We start from the raw sequence: 22,266 nt of genomic DNA on the forward strand, positions 1-22,266 counted from the left end.
TATTTATTTAGCTGGAGGCTATAGTTCTCTTTATATCATCAACCCACCAAAAGGATATTTGCTGAATTTGCAACAAGTTGATAAATTGTACAGTTTCCAAGGCTAAATGTAACGTTTTTATTGGATCCCCCTTTTTTTTAATTAAGCTATAGACCTCTAATAACATAGTAGCTATGAATTAATAAGCAGAGCACACATTTTAACCCAGGCACGACTAAGTAACCAGGCTATCCCTCTTGTATCTTGCTTTAACACTGTGCTGGTTATTCTTACCTCAACCCCTCTCTAAATCCATTCTCCTGATCCATTCTCCACCATTCTCTCCCTCCTCTGTGCCCAGGAACTGTGTCATCTATTCCTGACTCTCTGGCTTCTTGTCGAGTTCCACCAAGGGGAGGCACCAGCAGGAGATCCAGGGTGGAGGAGACAAGATCCCGGTCTGCCATCCCCCATGTCCTCCACACACTAGGGTCTCGTATTTCTGGCAGTGGCTAGTTCCCCACCGACACATCCCTGACTACTGCTCCACCTGTGTGGCCCCTACTCCTCTTACCCCAGAGTAAAAGCTTTTCACTGCTGAGAGTTCCTGGTTGTCCTCGTATCCCTTATTTGTTCCTTTCAACTTACCTACACTTCTGTAAATAGTACTTTTGCTAAAATCTCTCCAGACTCCTCCAGAGTGTCCTTTCTGTTTCCTGCTGGGTTCCTGACTGACAGGAGCATGACTTGGGATAAAAAGTACAAGGTGCCACCCAGGTAAGCAGTGGTCCCCCCATGCACTTCCTTCTCAACACTTGTCAGGTGCGCCCAGGTCTGTCCTGGCTTTGAAAGAGCAATGGGTGTTGAATTCTAGTGTCTGGGAACCACCTGGGGAGCTTATTAAAAAAGCAGATTCGAGGAAAGACTAAGAAACTATCACAGATTCGAGGGGACTAAGGAGACATGACGACTAAATGTAACAGGATATCCTGGATTGAACAGATAAAAGGACGTTAGCGCAAAAACTGGTGAAATTTGAATGAAGTCTGTAGCTTAGTTAGTATGATTGCACTGATATTAATTTACTAATTTTGACAAATATATTCTGGTCATGTAAGAAGTTAACATTAGGGGAAGCTAGGTGAAGGAAATACAGGAACTTTCTGTACCATCTTTGCAACTTTTCTGTAAGTATAAAATTATTCCAAAATAAAACGCCTATTTAAAAAAAGCAGATTCCCAGGCCCTGCACCAGACCCCTTGAATCGGAATTTCAGCAGTGGATACTTAAGCAGGTGGTTTGAGGACTAAACCTTGAAAAGCATTGCCCCTAAAGGACATGGAAGCCATTAGCTTTGGCAGAGATAAGGATAGAATCAATTGTTTACTGATGCTAAATTACAGCATAATTGCTTGACTATTTAAACAAAAGAGCCAACTGAGGCTTTGTCAAAGTTCTCCTTGTATTCCAGTTAATGACAGTGATTCATCCCTCCACCAGTTGCTGTATTTAGTTTCTTGCATGAAAACACTTGAAAAGGTAGAGGTAATTATAGAAGCAAACAAAGAAAGTGGCAGGAGAGTTCTTCCACGTCCTCCTTCCTCTGAGATGAAGGGTTTTTGCAGGGTGTGTCCTTTTTATTTCCCCCAACTTCGAGTTTCTAAGAGAGCAGGGCCAACCAAACAGGCTGTTGGACGATGGTGATTTTCTTCATCATCGCCATGGTGGGTATTCTGTTTATCTAAGTTGATTTTAAGCTCCCTGAAGGCAGCAGATATATTTCCAGTTCCTTCTATGTTTTTCTGCAGCTCAGTTCAGTGTTCTTCACCCAGTACTTTGATGGATTGACAACCTGCACTTCCGCACTATGCCCCTATCTTTGCCTATTTATTTTAGATATAACTCTTAGACTCAGCATTTCCTACGCCATTGGAATGTGTAAGGAGGGGATAGGTAGAGGTGAAAATGTTGGCATTATTACTATTCATTTATTAACAAAAATGTTAATTAAGCATCTACTATGTGCCAGGTACTACTCTAGGCACTGGAATCAAACAATGAATAAAATATTCTCCACCTTCAGGGAGCTTGAAGTCAAATCAGGGAGACAGATAATTACCAAACAAGCAATAGGTTCTCCCTTGCCATCCTCACCCTTCGCCCACCATGATATGGCAACTCAAGTCTGAATGAGGAACAGGAAGGGTAGGTTCCAGTTCCATGTCTACCTCCTGGTAAGAGCTGATTTTAAAGGAGGCATAATCTTTCTGATTTTCAATCCCCTCATTCAAAAAAATGGGAATTAAAAAAAAAATCTGGGGGCCCGCCCCGTAGTGTAGCGGTTAAGTGCTCGCGCTCCACTGCTGGCAGCCCGGATTCAGATCCGCACGATGCAGTGCTTGTCAGGCCGTGCTGTGGCGGCGTCCCATATAAAGTAGAGGAAGATGGGCATGAATGTTAGCCTAGGGCCAGTCTTCCTCAGCAAAAAGAGGCAGATTGGCATGGATGTTAGCTCAGAGCTGATCTTCCCCACACACAAAAAAAAAATCAGTCTCTCTGCCTTATAGGGGTTGTTACATAGCTCAAATAACAATGGATGTAAAGTGTAAAAGTACTTTGAACACTGCAAAGTGTTGTACACATGTCAAGCAATAGAAATTAAAGACTTAGACCCTGCCTACTAAATCTAAAGCAAATGTTAGTGGTTCAGTGGCCCTTCCATTAAGCGGAAATTTCAGAAAATAAGATTTTACAAAAAGCAACACTTTCAAAGATCTGAGCTCTGTTGCTTTGGAGTTAGCAATTAATGAGAATGAGATTATCATCAAAGAACTGTGTGAGGGGAGAAGTGGCCTGTGAAGAGGGCAGGCCTGACATTTTATTCATGGTTAGACCCATTTTTGCTTCACTCTCCCTGAGTACACAGGAGGGATTAGTTACTTCAACTCTTCTCTGAAATTGAAAGGGATTTCTTAGCCAGAGCTGTTCACTTTCCTATTTTACTCAAAAAGAAGTTTCCAGATCAGAGATGAAAGAAAAGCTGCTACAAGTCAATGCTAGAGCATATAAACCTGTGAGCAGTTTTTGGCAAGTATCTTACAAAAGATTATGTTTGAGAGAAGTTTTGAAAATCAGATTTGCTGTTTCAGATAAATATAGTGTCTATTCTCAGCTTCTAAGGTAGAAAATGTTCTATCAGAGCAATTTACCATCTTTCTCTCTGGAGAAGTCAATGAGCTTCCAAGGGCTCTCTTTGGATGCCATGGTAACCGCATGATTCTGGTCAAGTTCGTTGTGTCTGGGGTACAGCTTAGGGAACTTAAAAACGCTATAAGAAAATATGCATTAGAGGTGCTCCTGGTATGTTTGAACTGGACGTGCGACACATTCCCTTCAGGTGCACACACTGGTAAGCCTCTACTGTGTCCTAGCACTAGGCCAGCACTTGGGCAACCAAGTGAATATCAGACACCATCACAAAGAACTCACAGTGGGTGTGGTGCCCAGGGAGCAGCAAGTTAATTATAAAATGCACAAGAATATTTAGGAATGAGATCGTCAAGTTTTAGCATTTATTCCAAAACTAAAATTTGATTCTCTAGTTTTTGCTGTGACTTCAATTGTGGAAGTCTTTCATGAAAGTTACTTCAGCTAAATATAAATATAAGAAAAAGTTGAATGTTGAGCAGGGGAACAGTAATAGGATCAGAAAGAAGTTTAAATTGCTCCTTCAGGCCTTCAAATGTGCTTAGCCTGAAAAATAATGAGAAGCGAAAGGAGAACTACTGGCCTATGGAAAGGAACAGCATTGGGGGCTTTACTGGGAAGGGAAAATCACATCCAGCATGTGGGAGTCTCTGAGGTCGCCCCAGACTGTCTCCCTAGAGATAATAATTTTTCTTCACCTGAAAGTAATGAACGAATATCAGATGATGGAGACTTCCTCTTCCCCATAGTGTGTGTGGGGGTGTTCACATCACCGTCAGAGGATGTCAGGAATCACCTTCGAGCTCACCATATACAGGAACCAATGAGCACCTCAGTCATTTCAACATATGTGAAAGAAATCTGATCACTGACCCCAAATGATCTTCACAAAGCCCATGAATGAGCTGAATTTCTTCAGAAAATATTTAGGGAGCACGTGCTATGAGCGTCACACTGAACCAGGAGCTGAAGGAGACACAAAAGAAATGTCATGCCTGGCCCTTTTTTGTCCTTTCCTTGAGGAGACAAGACAGACCCGCAGGAAACAGTCACGTAGCATTTTGTTCTCTCTCTCTTGCCCTTTATCCCCTCTCCATTTCTTTGTTGACCTCATGGAGTCCTCCTGTCTTTGGCCTCCACCCACCCACCCACCAATGCACCATGTCCATTAACTGCTTTCTCCATCTTCGTGATATCCCCTGACCACCCCCCCCACACACACACACATGCCTTAGCCTCCCTTCCCTCTGTGCCCAAGCTGAGACACTTATGGTCTCTCCATAGAACCTTCAATATCTTTGTCCTTTTGTCTTTCCAACCCTGGAAAATCCTGTATTCTGTTTTCTGCTCCAACACTGAACACTCTTGGAGAAAAACCACACAGATGTAACCACACGGATGCCTTCAAGGTAGCCATGAAGAAAGGACCACTGGAGAACATTGATTTCCCAGTTAGAATGTAGGCTCCTTGAGGGCAGAAACTGTGTCTCATACTGCTTTGTTAAGATGGAGGGCACCCCAGCAGGCTCAATAAATCCTTGTTGCAATGAGTTAATACCAAAAGCAAAAAATTAGAAAAGAAAGGTCCATACTCCTTGAACAAATAAACTGATGTTTAAAAATTTCATACACAGTTTACATGCAAATAAACACAGCTATTCCAAAATAAAGCATTCAATAAAGTAGCCTTAGATGGGACCACTACTTAAAAAAACAGCTGGTAAAAGTTATTCTATAGACTTTACAGTTGTAAAGCTCTTCAGATTTATTGTATAATTCAGAATATTTTATAACTTAAGATCGTTCTTCCAGTTAATTAAAGCAATGTAGTGAAATCTCACTAATCTTCATGGCAAACCACCTCTACACCTTCACCAAATAGGAGCCATCCTCAGATCATATCTGTGTTTCTCCCAGGGAAAAATGAAAGGGTTTCTCCATATTAGCCATGAAAGGTAAATATCAAAGGCATCCTGAAATAAACATCTCAATTCAGAGAGAAGAAAGTCAGCATCCTATTAGGTCAATGGCCACCGTGAGGTATAAAAGGTCAGCGGGACATTGCTGCCTGAACAGGGGCCCTGGTGGAGTCTGGGTACTCTGAGCCCACGCTGGGAATGGAGAATGCCCTTCCCTCACGCCAGTGGCAAACCTTTCGCAGAGCTGGGTGGGGGCCACTGCTCTGCCAAGCCAAGGGCGCCGCAGGCCTTGATCCTCATAACAGCTTGGCAGGAACAAACTCAAATGTGGCCTGATTCTCCTACAAATGTAATAATATCCAACAAGAGGTTGATTGGACAGCACATGGTGTCATTTCCTCTAATTAAGGAATGCTGGAGAAAAAACAAAATAGCCACAAAGCACCATCAGCAAAACAATCAGCAGCAACGATGAGCTGTCAACTCACAGTCCTGAGCGGAGCCTGGGGTAGGGACCCAGGCTGTTGTCAATCAGCGTGACAGCAGGAGCCAAGGTTGACAAGGCCAAGAAGAGGGACCAGAGCCTGCTGCCCACCAAGGGGGTCTGCATCAGCCCCTCGGTGAGGGGAGGAACAGCAGCTCGTTTGTTTGTTTCTGTATGGCCATGTGGGAGACTCGCTGAAGAACCCTGCAGCAAGCCCCCGAAGCAGCTGGAAGTCTCCTGGCTGCAGCCCAGGCTGTTTATTCACCCTGAATCACCCTTCTCCTTCTCTACCTGGAACAATTCTACCCACTTTTTAAAATCTATAAGCTATTTATCTCCCTCTCCTTTGTGAGGGCTTCACCACTTCAACACATGTGAATTCTCCCTTTTCTCAACTCCCGTAACAAATTACTACAAGGTCATTAATGGCAGGAGTTGAAAAAAATATATAAAGAACCAAATGTAACACAACTGTCACAATATGTCATAATATATAGGAAGATATTGTGCATGTGTGACACACATATGTATCCAACAATTTTTAGGAGAGGCATCATTCTCTCCTTCTAGCATCCCTGCCTGGGCACACAAAACAAAACTGTTTGTCTTCTTAAAACTATTGGAAGGTGATTTCTACCCTTCATTCCTCAAGGGAGTGACTTCTTGAACAGTTCCAACTGAGTGAGAGAAAATGCGTGGAGGTCTGGTCACCCTTGCTTCTCTCTATTTCTGGCCTCAGCAGCGTGTATTTCTCTTTTCTGTGAAAGAAGATCTCATCACTAAAAGTAACAAGAAGCCTGATTCTAGCTGATCCTGTCCACTATTTAAGCTCATTCAATCCAGGATCCCTGGGAGTAAAGCTGATACTGAGCTCCCTGTCTCTCTGATGTCTGCATTGAGTTCTCTATCCACAGCCAACCCAGCTCTGGTTTCTTTTGCAGCAGCAATATGCCCAACTCAAAGACACATTTCCCAGCCCTCCCTTGCAGTTACGGGTGACCACTGAGATTAAAGCAGAATTCACTGGCCCTGAGCAACTAGGACAACTCTTTACCTGGGCTGACGCAGCTGGGAGGCATGACCTTGTGCCCTTCCCTGTCTACCTGCCCAGAACACTCACATGATGGTCCCAAGTTGAACGAGATATGTTAAAATAATTTAACGATATTGTCAGAACTCTTTGACTTCATGTCTCTCACTAAGGGGCAGGGAGGGAAGTGGGCTTCAAAATACCTGGATACAAAAGCAAAGGAAAAGAAGGCAAAATAATCCAGCAATCCCGGCCAGCATTTTTTATGGTGTCAAAGGAAAGAGGACAACCTAAGAATGGGGATAAATGTAAAGTAACCTTTATTGAAAATTCCGGAAAAAAAAAAGAGAAGATTAGAAGTCTGGCAGCAGAGGCCCATCATTGCATCACAGGATTCTCAAAGTTGGGAAGATTAAAAAGCTGAGGGTCTCTTGTCAAGAACCTTTACAGAGAGATGGGTCCTTGCTAGAACATTTTGGGCCAGATTTTGAAGCATCAGTAGATGCTTCATGCAGGAACCTGTTGCTTGAGCTGAAACCAAGGTGGAGAGGAAGACAGTACTGCCCACAGGAGACAGGCTTCATAGGTCTAAGAAATCCCTTTGTAAGAGGAAGCAACAGAAAAATCCCTGCTACAAGAAAGAGTCAAGATTTTTGAGAGCTAGGAACACAAAGCTCAAAGAATTTGAAAATAAGAAGATTTAAATATACATATCAATGATAATTGTTCAATTAAAGTCAATAATTTAACTAGAAAATGCATTTAAATGCCTTAATTTTGTGCACTATATCCCAGTTTATTCTTAAAGTAGGGTTACCTTCACAATATTTTGACTTTGAAGGATTTTAATCTCATTATTAAAAGCACAGTTGGCTAGAAAAAAAAAAAAGAAAGAAAAGAAACTGATTCTATGAAACCTCATTTCTCAAAGATTCAAATGCCTGAGAATCCCTGGGAATCCTGTTAAAATGCAGATTCTGATTCATCAGGTCTGAAGGTGGGACCTGCGATTCTGCATTTCTGACAAGCTCTCAGGTGAGGCTGATGCCGCTGGTCTCCAGACCACCCTCGGAGTAGGAAGGATGTAGAAGGTTAAATAAATTTGAGGTGACTGTTCCTGAGATGGCTGGGGAATCATCACGATCTGTCTGGAATTATGATGGTGCACTCCTTGGCCCCATGGACATCTGCAGTTCTTTAGGATCTTTCGTTTCACATCCCTTTTCTGGGAAGCTGCAAACCTCCAGAGGGCCTGTTACACTGTCTCTTTGTCATCTTTTCCTCTGTCTCCCTTTCTCATCTCCTTCTCATGAAGGCAATTATGGCAGGGAGAGCCATCTTCTTCTTTCCCTTACCCTAGACCTCAGAACCACACTATTCTATTGTGCTATTCCTCCCACTGTAGGCAGGTATTTCCTGAGAAGGAGAAAAGAATGCCAAGTACAGCCAACTCAAGAGAATAAGAAAGTTTAAGTCCTTACAGTTCTCCTGTTAAGTTTTGGACTGTGGTTTTATCAAATTGAATTTAATCAAATTTAATCAAAAGCCTTCTTTTGATTCAGCTTTCATCCCTTTCTGACTGGCATTTTTATTTACAACCAAAATTTTCCTTTAATACCAGTGGCTCTTAAAAAGCTGCAACACAGTTCTGCATCCACATAGGTGAGAAGATATCACTTCCAACTGAACAGCGAGAAAAGGCTGAGAAATCAACAAAATCATAACTCGTATTAAGCCCATCAGAGAGCTAAGGTTACAAGACAACCAGGCGAACTAATTTAGAGAATAACATGGTCCTCCAGGGAGAAATGAGACACACTAATTGCTACCTTGGACAGAGCACAGTAGGAAGAGGTGGCCATCATAAAAGCAGGTAAGAAGAAAACAGCTGAAATTTTGATGAATTCTTAAAGCATGTGTGGGCTAGTGTGATAGTATAGAATCCCTGGGAGCCTCTCTCAAGGTTTTTTCTATGGGTCTCCAATAGGTACTCATGAGAAGGAATAGGGCAGGGTCAGAGACTGAGGAGTGCTCTCTTTAGTGGGGCACGGAAAAGAAACCCCATCCACTTCCCAGAACTTTGTTTCACATTAAGCAAGAGCCTTAAACCATGGGAAAGGAGCAGAAAATCTTCCCACTCCGGAGGACCAAGCAAAGACCCACTGATTCTTGGAAAGGGTAGAAGCAAAAGCCATCTGCCCTGATGGAAGGACAAGAAACTCTCAGGGCCAGAGACACAAAGAAGAGGTCTGCTACCACTCAGGGAGGCAGACCTCTCTCCCACCCACAGATACAAGGCAGAGATTGGCTGCCATGAAGAGGAGCAGGAACATGGACCAAGCCCAGGTCCCAAGGCCTAGACACACAGGCCTGCCCAAGACTGAGGCTGGACCAGGAGAACTGAGGACCCTACCACGCCGGTGGCCACAACTTTGCACTTAGCAATGAGAAAGAGCAGGTCCCCTCTAGGAGGGGAGCACAAACACGGGGAGAGAGTCCCCCAGTGGAGCAACTGGGAAGGATCTGCTGAAAGCTGAAGATGGAGTCTGGATAGTGAGAAAAACCCTCTAGCACACCAGGCCACACTAAGCATAAGGTCAATACAATCCACCACGGGAAAACTTTGGAGTCTGCTGAGCTGAAGATAACCATAGCAATCAGGAGCCCAACCCCACCCCAAATCCCTACCAACTACTAATCTTATTGACGGCTAACAAGATTGACTCAACCCCTCTCACATCAACAGCCTTGCAAAAGAAGTGTGCCCATTTCTGGGTAGCAATATTATTTAGTTTATTATCAATTGCTCTTCTATCAACAATGTCCAAAATCCAATCAAAGTTATGAGACATTCAAAAAACCAAGGAAAAAATAACCCATTGTTAAGATAAAGCAAACAACAGAACTAGACAGGTGACCCAGATACTAGAACAAACAGACAGAGACTTTAAAATAGCTATGATTAATATGTAAAAGGCTCTTGTGGAAAAGAAGGATAAAATCGAGGAAAAGATGGAGAATTTCAGTAGAGACATGGAAACTATAGTAAAGAATTAAATAGAAATCTAGAAATAAAAATGCAATATCAGAAATGAAGAATTCCTTTGGCAGGCTGATGAGGAGACAGGACACAGTTAAAGAGAAGAATCAGTAAACTTAAAGATAAGTCAGTAGAAATATCCAAAGAGAAAGGAAAAAAAAATTTTAAAGTATCCAAGAGCAGGGGCCGGCCTGGTGGAGTAGTGGTTAAGTTCATGCGCTCTACTTCAGTGGCCTGGGGTTCACCATGCTGCGTTCAAGCCATGCCATGGCGGCGTCCCACATACAAAATAGAGGAAGATGTGCACAGATGTTAGCTCAGGGCCAATCTTCCTCACACACACAAAAAAATTATCCAAGAGCTGTACAACAATATCAAACCATCTAACATGCATATAATTAGAGCATCAGAAGGAAAGAGAGAGAAAGGCGCCAATGTAATTAAAAGGGAAAAGGGATAGCTTTTCCAACACATGGTGCTGGAAAATTTGGACATCCATATAAAAAATTGAACCTTGACTCTTACCTCACACCAGATACAAAAATTACCTCATAATGTGTCATATAATTAAATGTAAAAACTATAAAATTTCTAGAAAAAAATAAGAACATCTTTCTATTCTTGATTTTAGCAAGAATTTCTTAGGACACAAAACTACTATCCATAAAAGAAAAAAGATTGATAAATTGAACTTCATGAAAAGTAAAAATATCTGCTCTTTGAATGACATATTTTTTTTGGAGGAAGATTGGCCCTGAGTTAACATCTGTTGCCAATCATCTTTTTTTCTTTTTTCTCCCCAAAGCCCCAGTACATAGTTGTATATCCTGACTATAGGTCCTTCTAGTTCTTCTGTGTGGGACACCGCCTCAGCATGGCTTGATGAGCAGTGAGTATGTCCGCGCCCAGGATCCGAACCTGCAAACCCTGGGACGCCAGAGCGGAATGCGCGAACTTAACCACTACATGCCACCAAGCCGGTCTCTGAACGACATTTTTATGAATATGAAAAAACAAGCCACAGATTGGGAAAAGGTATTTGCAAAGCACACATTTGATAGAGGGCTTGTACCCAGAATATTTTCTAGTATAGCTCAATAATAGAAAGATAGATAATTTTAAAAATGGGTGAACGATTTGAACAGATTCCTCACTAAAGAAGATATACAGATGGCAAAGAGGCACGTGAAAAGACGTTCAACATCACTAATCATCAGGGAAATGAGAATTAAAGCATCAATGAGATAACACTATACACCAACTCAAATTGCTAAAATTACAGAGACTGATAACACCAAGTGCTGGAGAGGCTGTGGAGCAACTAAAATTTCATATATTGCTGATTGGAATGTAAAATAGCACAGTCACTTTAGAAACAGCTGGAGGGATTTTTTTTTTTAATGTTAAACATATACTTGCTACACTTGCCATATGACCCAATGATCCTACTCCTAGTAATTTACTCAAGAGAAATGAAAACACATATCCATACAAAGACCTATTAATAGACCATTACAGTAGCTTCATTCATAATAGCCAAAAACTATAAATAACCCAAATGTTCATCAATCGGTGAATGGATAAACAAATTGTGGTACATCTACATGATGGTATTCTACTCAGCAATAAAAAAGAACAAACTATTGGTACAGGCAACAACATGGACTAATCTCAAAAACTTTATGCTAAGTGAAAGAAGCCTAAAACAAAAGGCTATATACAATATGACTCTATTTATATATTCTGAAAAAGGAAAAAATCTAGGGACAGGAATCAGGTGGTTGCCAAGTGCTGGAGGTACATTTCCTAAGGAGCATTCTTTCAGGTGCTGGATATGTTCTGCATCTTGATTGTGGTGGTGGTTACATGACTGTACATTTGCCGAAACTTATCAAACCATACATTTCAAGGGAGTGAATTTTACCGTCTGTTAATTATACCTCAATAAACACAACTAAAATAAATAAATAGATAAACAGTGCTATGGTAAAGGACGGTGCTTGGTCACGTGCATATCCACATGGGAAAAAGTAATCTTGACCCTCTAGTTCATACCATACACAACAAAACCAATTCCAGATGCATTGTGGATCAAAATGTAAAAGTAAAATAATATAGCTTTCAGAATAAAATGAAAAACATCTTTGTGATCTTGGATTGGGGCCAAGATTTCTTAACTAGGACACAACAGATAATTTACACTATTTTAAAGGAGTTTCTGTTCATAAAAAAAGAATGAAAAGGTAAAGCGCAGAAAAAGAGAAGATATTTACAACACATGTGCCCTACCAAGGCCTCAAATCCAGAATGCATATTATTAAAAATGTCTACAATTCAGTAAGAAAAACAATTCAATAATACAACCCAATTTTTTTTTTCAAAAGACTTGAATAAAGGGGGCCGGCCCCGTGGCGTAGCAGTTAAGTGCGTGCACTCCGCTGCTGGTGGCCCGGGTTCGGATCCTGGGCGTGCACCGACGCACCGCTTGTCAGGCCATGCTGTGGCGGTGTCCCATATAAAGAGGAGGTAGATGGGCATGGATGTTAGCCCAGGGCCAGTCTTCCTCAGCAAAAAGAGGAGGATTGGCGTGGATGTTAGCTCAGGGCTGATATTTCTCACACACACAAAAAAAGACTTGAATAAGCACTTCACTTTTTTTTAATACTTGAAAGGGCTTTTCACAAAACAAGATGTCTAAATGGTCAATTAACATATAAAAAGGTACCCAACTTCATTAGTCTATGGGGAAATACAAATTAAAACTACAATATGATACTACTACACACCCACCAATAGAGCTTAAATAAAAAAATCAAACAAAACAGAAAATGCTTTGTATTGGAAAGGATATGGAGAAATCAGAACTCTCATACACTCCTGGTTGGCACATAAATTCTTCAAATAATTCAACCATTTTGGAAAACTGCTAGATAGTATCTGCTAGAGCTGAACATATACCTACCCCATGACCCAGAAATGTCCCCCCGCATATATATCCAACAGAAATGTGTATATATAACCAAAAACAAAACTTACCAAAATCGACTCAAGAAGAAACAGAAAACCTAAATAAATCAGAAATTAAATCAGTAGGTAAAAATTCTTTTTCCCTCAAAGAAAACATCATGTATTCCACTAAGTATTCAAGTACAAGTAATTCCAGTATTTTGAAAACCATTCCTGACAAGGAAAATACCAGAAAGGAATTTTTTTTTATTGAGGTCACATTGGTTTATAACATCATATAAATTTCAGGTGTACATCATTATATTTTGACTTCTGCATAGACTGCATGGTGTTCACCACCAAAAGTCTAGTTGCCATCTGTAGAAAGGAAAATTTTATCCAATCTCAGGACTAAAACTTAGCAAACTAAATCTAGCTAAATATTGAAAGGATAATGCATCATGACCAAGTTGGTTTTATCTCAGCAATGCAAGGTAGCTTACCATTAGAAAATCAATTAATGTAAATTACCATGAACAGATAAAAATCATTTGATCATCTCAGTAGATTAGAAAAGCATTCAATAAAATTCAATATCTAGGTGAACTAATTTACTTTTAGAAAGTAGGAATAGAAGAGAAACTTCTTAATCTGATATAGACTATTATTTAAGTTCCTCCATCAAATGATGTACCATAATTGATTTGATACGATTTGCCTACTCTTGGATATTTAGATTCTCTCCTCTTTGTTTTGTTTTATTTGTCTATTATAATTTATGCTGTGATGAACATCTTTGTGCATGTCGATCAAGTTGCCTAACCTCTCTGTGTCTCAATTTCCTAATGTATAAGATGGAAATAAAATAGCACCTAACTCATAGGGTTATTAGAAGGATTAAATAAGATGTTGCATTTAGGTCTTAGGGAGTCTTGGGAGAAAAACATCGTTTATAAATCTGAGGAAAACTTGTTCTGTATTTACCTGTGGTGGATCTCTCAAAGCACACTGCTGGCTTAAGTCAGAAGAAGTCACTCTGTCAAAAATAAAGAAAGTTATTGTCCTAGGTTATCAGGAACTAAGGATATAATACCTGAGGAATGCACTCAGTGATGGGGACCATTGCTTGCTTCAGGATTCCCTTGCCTCATTTGATATCTTCTACCCATTCTGGCTTCCATCCCTCTAATCAAGTGAGGATGAATATTACTATGCTCCCTTCATCCACCTTTGACTCACAACACTCCATTTTCGCACAGCAACCGGAGAGACAATTCTAAAATTTGAACATGACACACTACACCCTTCCTGAAACCCTTCCACAACTTCCTCTTACCCTTGGGATAAAGGCCAACCTCCTTGCTGTGACTTACAAGATCCTTCATCATCCGATGCCTGCCTACTTCTCTAGCCTTGTCTCTCATCTCTGCTCCACTCTGTGCCCCAGCTACACTGGACTTCCTCCAGGTCCCCACTCCTTGCCACCTCCCAGCTTTCAACCCACACTGCTCCCTCTACCAGGACTACCTTCCCCGCTCACCTCCACCTGACTAACTCCTACTTGTCCTTCCATTCTCCACTTAAATGTCACTTCCTCAGTCAGGCCATCTGCTCCCCTTGACCTTCTTAAGCTCCCCTATTTACACTTTCAAAGAAGGCTGCACATCTTCTTCTGTAACATCATACATGCAACTACTTATTCAATATATCTTGTCTTCCTTATGAGCCTAGGGATCACGTCTGTTGTGTTCACACTGTATCCTCATGCCTAGCCCAGCACTGGTCTCACAGTAGAAACTTAATAAATATTTATTGAGTAAAAGAATTATTAAACTCATTCCTTAGTCCTTAGCTTTCCAACTCATCTTTTGATTCATACTGATAATAGACTTCCTACTTCACTACCATACATCATTGATTGTTAAGATTCACTGACTGTAAGAGACAATGCTGTTTTATATAACAATAAGAAAGAAAAAAATGGCTACAAATTAAACTATGATACAGCACTAAGATTTAGAATTTTTATTTCATACTTATTGAAAGAGCTCTATTAGACTTATTCAGGCATGGGTTTTATTATATCCATAAAAAAGGAAAATGTGAAAATTTACATGAAATAAATTGGTTAGGTATTCCAATATAATTTGGTTTAGACGTTCACATTCAGAACCCGTTCTTCCGAAGCACTTTTGACACAAGGTCCAACGACTGCGTTTTTCCACACGATATTGTCCTCTATGCCACCAAGAACGTTAGTGATGCTCTTAAAACAATGCACAAGTATTATACGTGGGATTTTCTTCTAGGCTTCTGATACTTTTCCACAAGTGTTGATGTTGGCAAGAAAATCTCACTAATAGATGCTAGCAAAAGATTTCAGTCAACACGTAGGACTCACGGTCTTTTCTCAGATGGTCATCAAATGGATCGATGACGGAAACAATAGGGGTTTCAGTTGTCTTGCCAGGCAACCAGAACTACCAAGTTCACACATGCACAGGCAATGCAACTACAGCACAACCACCACATGACCAATTGCAATAAAAAGTGCTTTCGGTTGTACGACATATCCTGGTATCAAAGTACTAAAATATGAGAAAAATAAAATGTCTTAAAATCAATGAAATGTGAGAAGTCAAAAAAGACTCTTCAGAGAACTCAGGAAAGTTAATAAAAGGGAGAATGCAAATCCATTCTCTCTCTGCCTCTGTCTCTCTCTCTCTCTCTCACACACACATATACACTCATTCACTCACACATGGTCAAAGGCATGAGGGGAAATTCTGACTTCTCACACGTTGGGTGGGGAGACGGGTGCACAAGACACTGGGCTGAGAGGAGGGTAGGGGATAAATTTAGCCTACACTCCTCTAGCCCAGCCCTGGCACCAGGTGCTTCCTCCCTGGAGGAAGAAGGCATTTCCTGACTTTCGGCTAACCCAGGCATGCCCCCATGGACAGTGTCCTCCCAGAGGAGTCTCCTCTCTCTAACTACTTTTTAACCTATTAAAACACCTTTTTTTTTTTTTTTTTTTTGCTTCTTATTCTTTCATGTGTGTGTGTGGTTAAAAACAACAAAAACAAAAACATAACATGAGATCTACCCACTTAACAACTTTTTAGCTGTATAATACAGTGTTGCTAGCTATAGGTACAATGTTGTACGGCAGATTTCTAGAACTTATTCATCTTGCATAACTGAAATTTTATATCTATCGAACAGCAACTCCTCTTTCCCTCACCAGCCCCTGGAACCACCACTCTGCTTTCTGCTTCTATGAGTGTGACTACTTTAGATACTTCATACAAGTGGGATCATGCAATACTGGCTTATATCACTTAGCATAAGGTCCTCAAGGTTCATTGATGTTGTTGCATATGACAGGATTTCCTTCTTTTTTAAGGCTGAATAATATTCCATTGTATGTTTACCACGTAAAATACCAATTTTAAGGACACCATTTTTAAATAAAAAGAAGTTTCTTAGAAATGTGCCATCACATTAGAGCAGAGCAGACTATAGTGCCAGAGGTTTCCTCAACCCCAGTCCAGCTTTCTAGGGCCTCAGGGTCTCAGTGTGTGAATACTCAACCATGGCTGGGAAAAGGAGGAGCAAGGGGACACCACTGGAAAAGCCAGTGGACTGCTCTTTGCCTCAGTTTCCTCATCTGTAAAATGGTCACATTCAGGGTCCCAGCAGGAAAGAGATTACACACTCAAATGGGAGTTTTAATGAAGGAGATTATTTACAAGGTATAGACAGTGTTATGGAAACCACCAAGGGCTGGTGAAGCCGGTTCCTCCCATTGGCCAAATCCAAGAGAAGCCAGAGGTCAGGTAAGTCCATTGATGTGGTCCATGGAGACCAGCCTCCCAGGACCCAGAACAGCATGGAGAAGGAGGGAGAACGGATCTGGAAAGACAGAGAATATCCTCTACAGATCATCTCTGAGTTCCCACAGATCTCCAATATTCTATGACCATTTTGGTACAGAATTAAGCTTTGCTAAAGCAAGAAAAAATTCTATTTTCTCCAAAGATTTGACAAAAATCCACTAGGATGCAGTTTCTCCTCATTTCGTGTGCTTAGCTCACGTAGCTCTCGTTCGCTGCTCTTGGAAACGGCTCAGAGTGAGAACATCACACCCAACAGTCCCTGTTTTTCTTTAACTGAGCTCTTCTTACAAATGAAGTGGGGTTCTTTTCTGAGCTAGTAATTGATGTTTCTTCCTCCTTGTCTCATCCCCTTAGACCTTCCTCTTTTCCCGAAGGAGGCTGCTGTAGCGTCCACTGCCTCACAGAAGAGATGTTCCGGCAGGAGCAAAGGCTTTTGGCTTTCTGCACTCAAGCACTTAGAGTCTCAGAGCACAGACAACATGATGAGCCACAGCAATGATTTCCATCTGCTCCCACCCCCAACCCCACACCCAGACCAGAAAGACTATTTTGTGTTGGGGAAAGTCTGGAGAGAAGACTAGGACTGAGTAGACATTGTAGTTCCTGAGAAAACGGTTCCCGAATCCTTCGCCCAACAAGCTGAGACAGTGCACAGTGAGCGCCCCATGCGTTCTTTTCATCTTCTCACTCACAGCTCATTTTGACATCTCCCATTCTTTCCCTGGACTGGGCCATGCTCCAAGCACCACTTCGCCCCCCGCATGCCCGCCCTCCAGTGACAGCGCAGTCTCAGGAGTCACAGGGGTGCTCAGTCCTAGGACGGAGGTGTGAGATTTAATTTCAAGAGTCAAGGATCCTTTCAAAAGTTTCATTTTGAGAAATGGTTGCTTCTAGGGAAGTTCCTAGTATCACCCTCCCTAAAGACCCAGGCAATGTGCTGACCAGTTTCTAGCATCTGTCCTTCCCTGAATTTAGAGGCAATGCTATGCCTCTATAGTTTTGCTGTAACTGTGACACAGACGTCCAACTGGGCAGCACCAGCCATTAGAGAGATGCCACACTGTACTGTGAAAGCTCTCTCAGAATAGAGGGGAGTCACACTGGGTTAGAACAAAAACCCATTTGGAAAAAAACAAAAATAAGTTTTTTGAGTAAAACATGTTTTTTCTTCTTTCAAGGGAGTTAGATTATTTCCAAGAGGCTTTATAAAGTGAAGGAAGACTAACTTCTGGCAAATAAAAAACTAAAAGGAGGAGGGACGCTGCCATCCTGCCCATTCTGAAGGAAGAGTCTAGCTGGACCCGAGAGTTCAGTAATTGGCTACATGACTGTGGCAATATTGCTTAACCTTTCTGTGACTCGTTCTTCTCAACTGTAAAAATGCCAGGGGTTTGGATTAAAGTAATTATTGAGGTCCCTTCCAACTCCAAGAACATGACTTTCAAGCTGGGAAAGGGACTTTCCAGTTCAGGGTCCAAGGATTTGCCATTGAAAAATGAAGCAAAGAAGGAAGAACTGCCATTATCAGCTAACACGGCCGTAGTATGACTAACAACAGAAAAGAAGTGCTCTGCGGATCCTGTCATCCTGGTGCCTTGACACGTTATAGCTGCTTTTCCATCTTGGACAAGACCATACAAATGGGCTATTCCACGCATCTCAAGAATGCCCCGGCCATATTAGGAATTCTCCTAAGTGGCTCCTCTGTAACATTACACAGTGCTGCCCCTGACGTGGCCATTTCAGTCAGTTAAGAACTCAACTCTAGATGAAAATATTACAACTGGATGATTTGTCAAGTGTTCAGTCTAATCCTTGCTGCTCTTTTTCCAGAGTCCTTAAAAGAGGAGTGCCAGATGTTATACTTGTATATTTAATGCGAAACTGAATGGGAGAAAACAAAACGTGGCAAGCCTACTTGTAATATTTAACTGCTTTTGAAAACCCACCATCTAAACATACCAGAAATAACATATTTTCAGAATTGCAGACAAAGTCAAATGTCTCTCAAATACAAAAAAAATAAGTCTGTCATGAGTAATTCAGAATCAAGAATCTGTCAGTTGTAAAATGCAAGTATTCCTTTATAAGTGGTTTGCTTCCAACTCTCTCAATAAATACCATGTTAATATATCAAAAATATTCAGAGAGAATTCCAACAACTTCAGAAAACATGACCTAATCAGTTAGTTACGTAACATCAGGCTGGAGCTCCCACAAGTGCTTAGCACTTCTCAGGAACAAATCTAACTCATCATCTACTGCCCATTCTGTCCCCTCCTCTTGCTATCCCTTTCCACTCATCACATGAGCCAGGAACCTGAACATCATTTAATCTCCCTCCTCTTCCTCCTCTCATCAATAACCAACTCCTATAGATCGTGCCTACTGAGCATCTTTGCTTTCGATTCTCCAACCCTACTGTCAGTGCCTTAGATCAAGCCTTCATCCTCTATCTAAAGGCAAGATCTTCCAGCCTTCGACATGTTCAATTAATTCATCCATCCTTGAGTTTTTCTTTCTCAAATACACATTTGATACGTCATACCCCTGCTCGTGTGCACTTGTCAATGTTCCCTGTTAGTTACAGGAAGAACTCAAAATTCAACATGGTGTCCTCCCTGACACCCCAGGCTCTAGCCTTGTCGAATTACTTACAATTTCCATTGATTGTGATGTTCAGGTCTCCATGTCTTAACCAACGAACCCCTCTACATCCCACCTCCAAAAGGGTCCATCTAACAATTCTTCTTTCAAGATGAAAACTCCTTACCTCAGGCCTGCATGGTCTGTCCACTGCCTCTCCCTTCACTTGGCACTACCCTTCTCCTCCACTGCTCCGCTCCAGCTCTACTAGCCTTGTGGGGTCTGCTTCCCTCCTCAGGGCAGTCATTTCCACATGGTGGAGGCCCTTTCCCAACTACTCTTCACTTGCTTAACTTGAACTCATTCTTGGGGTCTCAGGTTCAACGTTGACTCAGTCAAAGACAACTTCCCCCAAAATTTGGTCCTTCTGCTACGTATTCTGTAGCCTACTATTCTTTTCCATTATTGCACTTATCACAACCAATGATTATGTTTATTATTGTGGTTATTAATTCAAAGCCCACCACCCTCAGTGGACACTTACCTCTGTGAAGTAGAGATAGTTCAGGTCCAAAGTTTACCCCCAGAGGCTGGCACAGTGCCCAGCACTCAACAAGAGTTTTTAAACCAGTGCATGATGTCTCCAGCCTCACATCTAGGAATAATTTTCTGTTCACTCCCACTCTGCAGGTAACAAGGAACACTTCCTCTCCTGCAGCTCAGCTGTGCCCCACACAGACTGAAGTCAGAGCCCCCATGATGTCTAATGCACTGCCATGTTCTTCTTCTGCTAGACCGTATACTCCTCGGGGGCAAAAATCATGTGATGTCTTTGAGAAATATGAATCCTTAAAACACAATAAAAGGGGTACAGAAGGGACATATGTCCTTAGATATTAATTTGTGAGAATGCCACAAGAATGGCAGCAAGATAATTTTGTACTTCATTTTGCATTTTAGATTTTTTTTCAACATCAAATAACAAACATGAGCCTACTATGCTTATTTATTTATGGGCAAATTCTAGCTAGAATAGAGAAAAAGGGCAGAAATACATTACATCGCTCTTGGGTACCAGGTACCCTCGCTATGCCACGGATCTAGCCCCAGCATCCAGCATAGCATCTGCATATTGTAGGTGCTCAATAAATGTTTGAGGAATAAATGAAAAAAAATGAATAACAGAATGATAAATGAACGATTCTTATCCTCCAAGATTACTATTTAAAGAAATAAACAGCAGACGCATAAAAATTTTGAAATTATTATAGGCATCTCATATTAGGTTGAACCAAATGAAATTGCTGCTTTTGGAGAGCAGTTTCATAAGGTTTAATCGAATACTTATATTCAGTAGTGTACACGCATACATTTTTTCATCATGTTTATTTATAATTTCTATCCATTTGTACAAGATAAGTTGTAGTGCAAACAACAGGACCATATAACTAGGATAACCATGTTTTGGTTTGCCTGACACCATTCTGGTTTAAGCCTATTGCCCTGGAATAATTATTTCACTATCATATTCATATTCGCTATAAATATTTCACAATCAAAAGTGTCCCAATTTGGATGATAAAACTCTGTGATCTGCTAAAATCTTCTAAGACATTCTCAGGCTTGAGATCATAGCCATAAGAAAGCTTTCTCTCTCTATGGACGCCACTACTTTCTCATTTAAAGAGAAAGGAGTGTGTATGATCAGAACAAATACTGGCTTCCCATGAGGCCACATGTTGGGGGACTGTCACATTCAGGGAAACATAGTCCAAAAGTAGCTAATAAATAAGTGTAATCTTTACTCGTTCTTGAAGAATCCAATACATAACTCACAGCAATACTTCCTTCTCATCTCTAAGCCCCCACATCTGAGAGCTACTGGGTTGCGGTGGGCGTAGGGCAGAAGCTTCGCCTTTCCAAAGGCCCAGGACCAACTTCCAAAGCACACACCTCTACTCCCACCTGTCCTTCACTACAGCCCATTAACTTGTCTCCAGATTCCTTATCCCCGAATTATAAAAAGCAAGGAGCAGATCTGGCAAAGGTGGAACTTTCTTTAGAGGAGAGGGCAGGAGGAAGAAGCTGACTGGGCAAAGGCAAAATTCTTTGAGGGGGAGAGGGGGAAGAATTTCAAACATTGCATGTTAATAACGTGTTGCTCACACACACACACACAAAACAGGCAGAGAGACTTTGGGAGATTAAAAGAGATGAAAGAGACATAATGGATCAAATGGATTCTGGATCCAAAAACTGTTTGAGGACATTTGCGTATGGACTGTATGTTAGATGATTTTGTGGAATTATTGTTAATTGTCTTGGGTGTAATAATGGTATTGTGGCTATGTAGAAGAATGTCCCTATTCTTAGGAGAAGCATATAGAAATATTTAGGGGTGAAGTACCATGATGTCCTCAACCTATATTCAAGTGGTTCAGAAAAAGAATGTGAACAATTATACATCAATCTTGCTTCAACAAAAACTTTAACCTACGTGTATGTATATGGAGCGAGTGAGAGAGAGAAAGCATGTAGCAAAATGAAGGGACCGTGACTATGTACTATTTGGTCAACTTTTCTGTAGGTTAATTTTAAAAATAAAAAGGAATGAGAAATAAATAGATAATAAGTAAATAAATAAAGTCCTTTCACATGTGTATTACATAGTACACACAATGCCCAAGTATTCTTCTTTAAAGCTCTAACTGCATTGGTGAGGAGAAACAGTGCCCACAGCCCTCCGTGTTGGGAGGGATTGTTTATTAAACCCTCAGGGAACCCAGCTCTGATGGGAAAGTAATAGTTTCTAGGCAGTGCCATTAGGAGGACTAGCTCTGGAAGGAATCAAAACTAATCTCTTTAGCATTTTCTGATGGCTCTGCAAAGTGGTCCCTGCCCCAGGACAAGGCAGTCTCCTGTCTGTGAATTTCTTTGCCTACCATACGTGGGTTACACCACCCCTCCTGCTAAATGACCAGAGATTCAAGCGCTAGTATGATGCAGCCCCAGTCCTCCAGCCACGTATTCCAAGGGTAATCACTTAATCTATTGTTCAAATCAAGATGCTTTGGGGAGTGCAAAAAGGGGGGGCAAACCAGACAGGGTGCTAGGACAACCAATGTAAACTGGGACTGTTCCAGGAAAATTAGAACAGTCTCAGGAACATTTGGAT

At 41.3% G+C, this 22,266-nt stretch overlaps 1 protein-coding gene across 1 annotated transcript in view; it reads right to left on the reverse strand.

The window, feature by feature from the left end:
• The window catches only part of NCALD (neurocalcin delta), a 388,804-nt gene that overhangs the window by 258,141 nt on the left and 108,397 nt on the right, over positions 1 to 22,266 (reverse strand). Inside the window, exons 2-3 of the mRNA XM_058564737.1 lie at positions 13,591 to 13,642; positions 12,697 to 12,725 (exon numbers count right to left, since the gene is read on the reverse strand). The gene's annotated coding sequence lies outside the window, so the exon portion shown is untranslated. The remainder of the gene's footprint in view (positions 1 to 12,696; positions 12,726 to 13,590; positions 13,643 to 22,266) is intronic.

This window comes from Diceros bicornis, chromosome 21 (genome assembly GCF_020826845.1).
Source record: "Diceros bicornis minor isolate mBicDic1 chromosome 21, mDicBic1.mat.cur, whole genome shotgun sequence".
NCBI classification, from domain to species: Eukaryota; Metazoa; Chordata; class Mammalia; order Perissodactyla; family Rhinocerotidae; genus Diceros; species Diceros bicornis.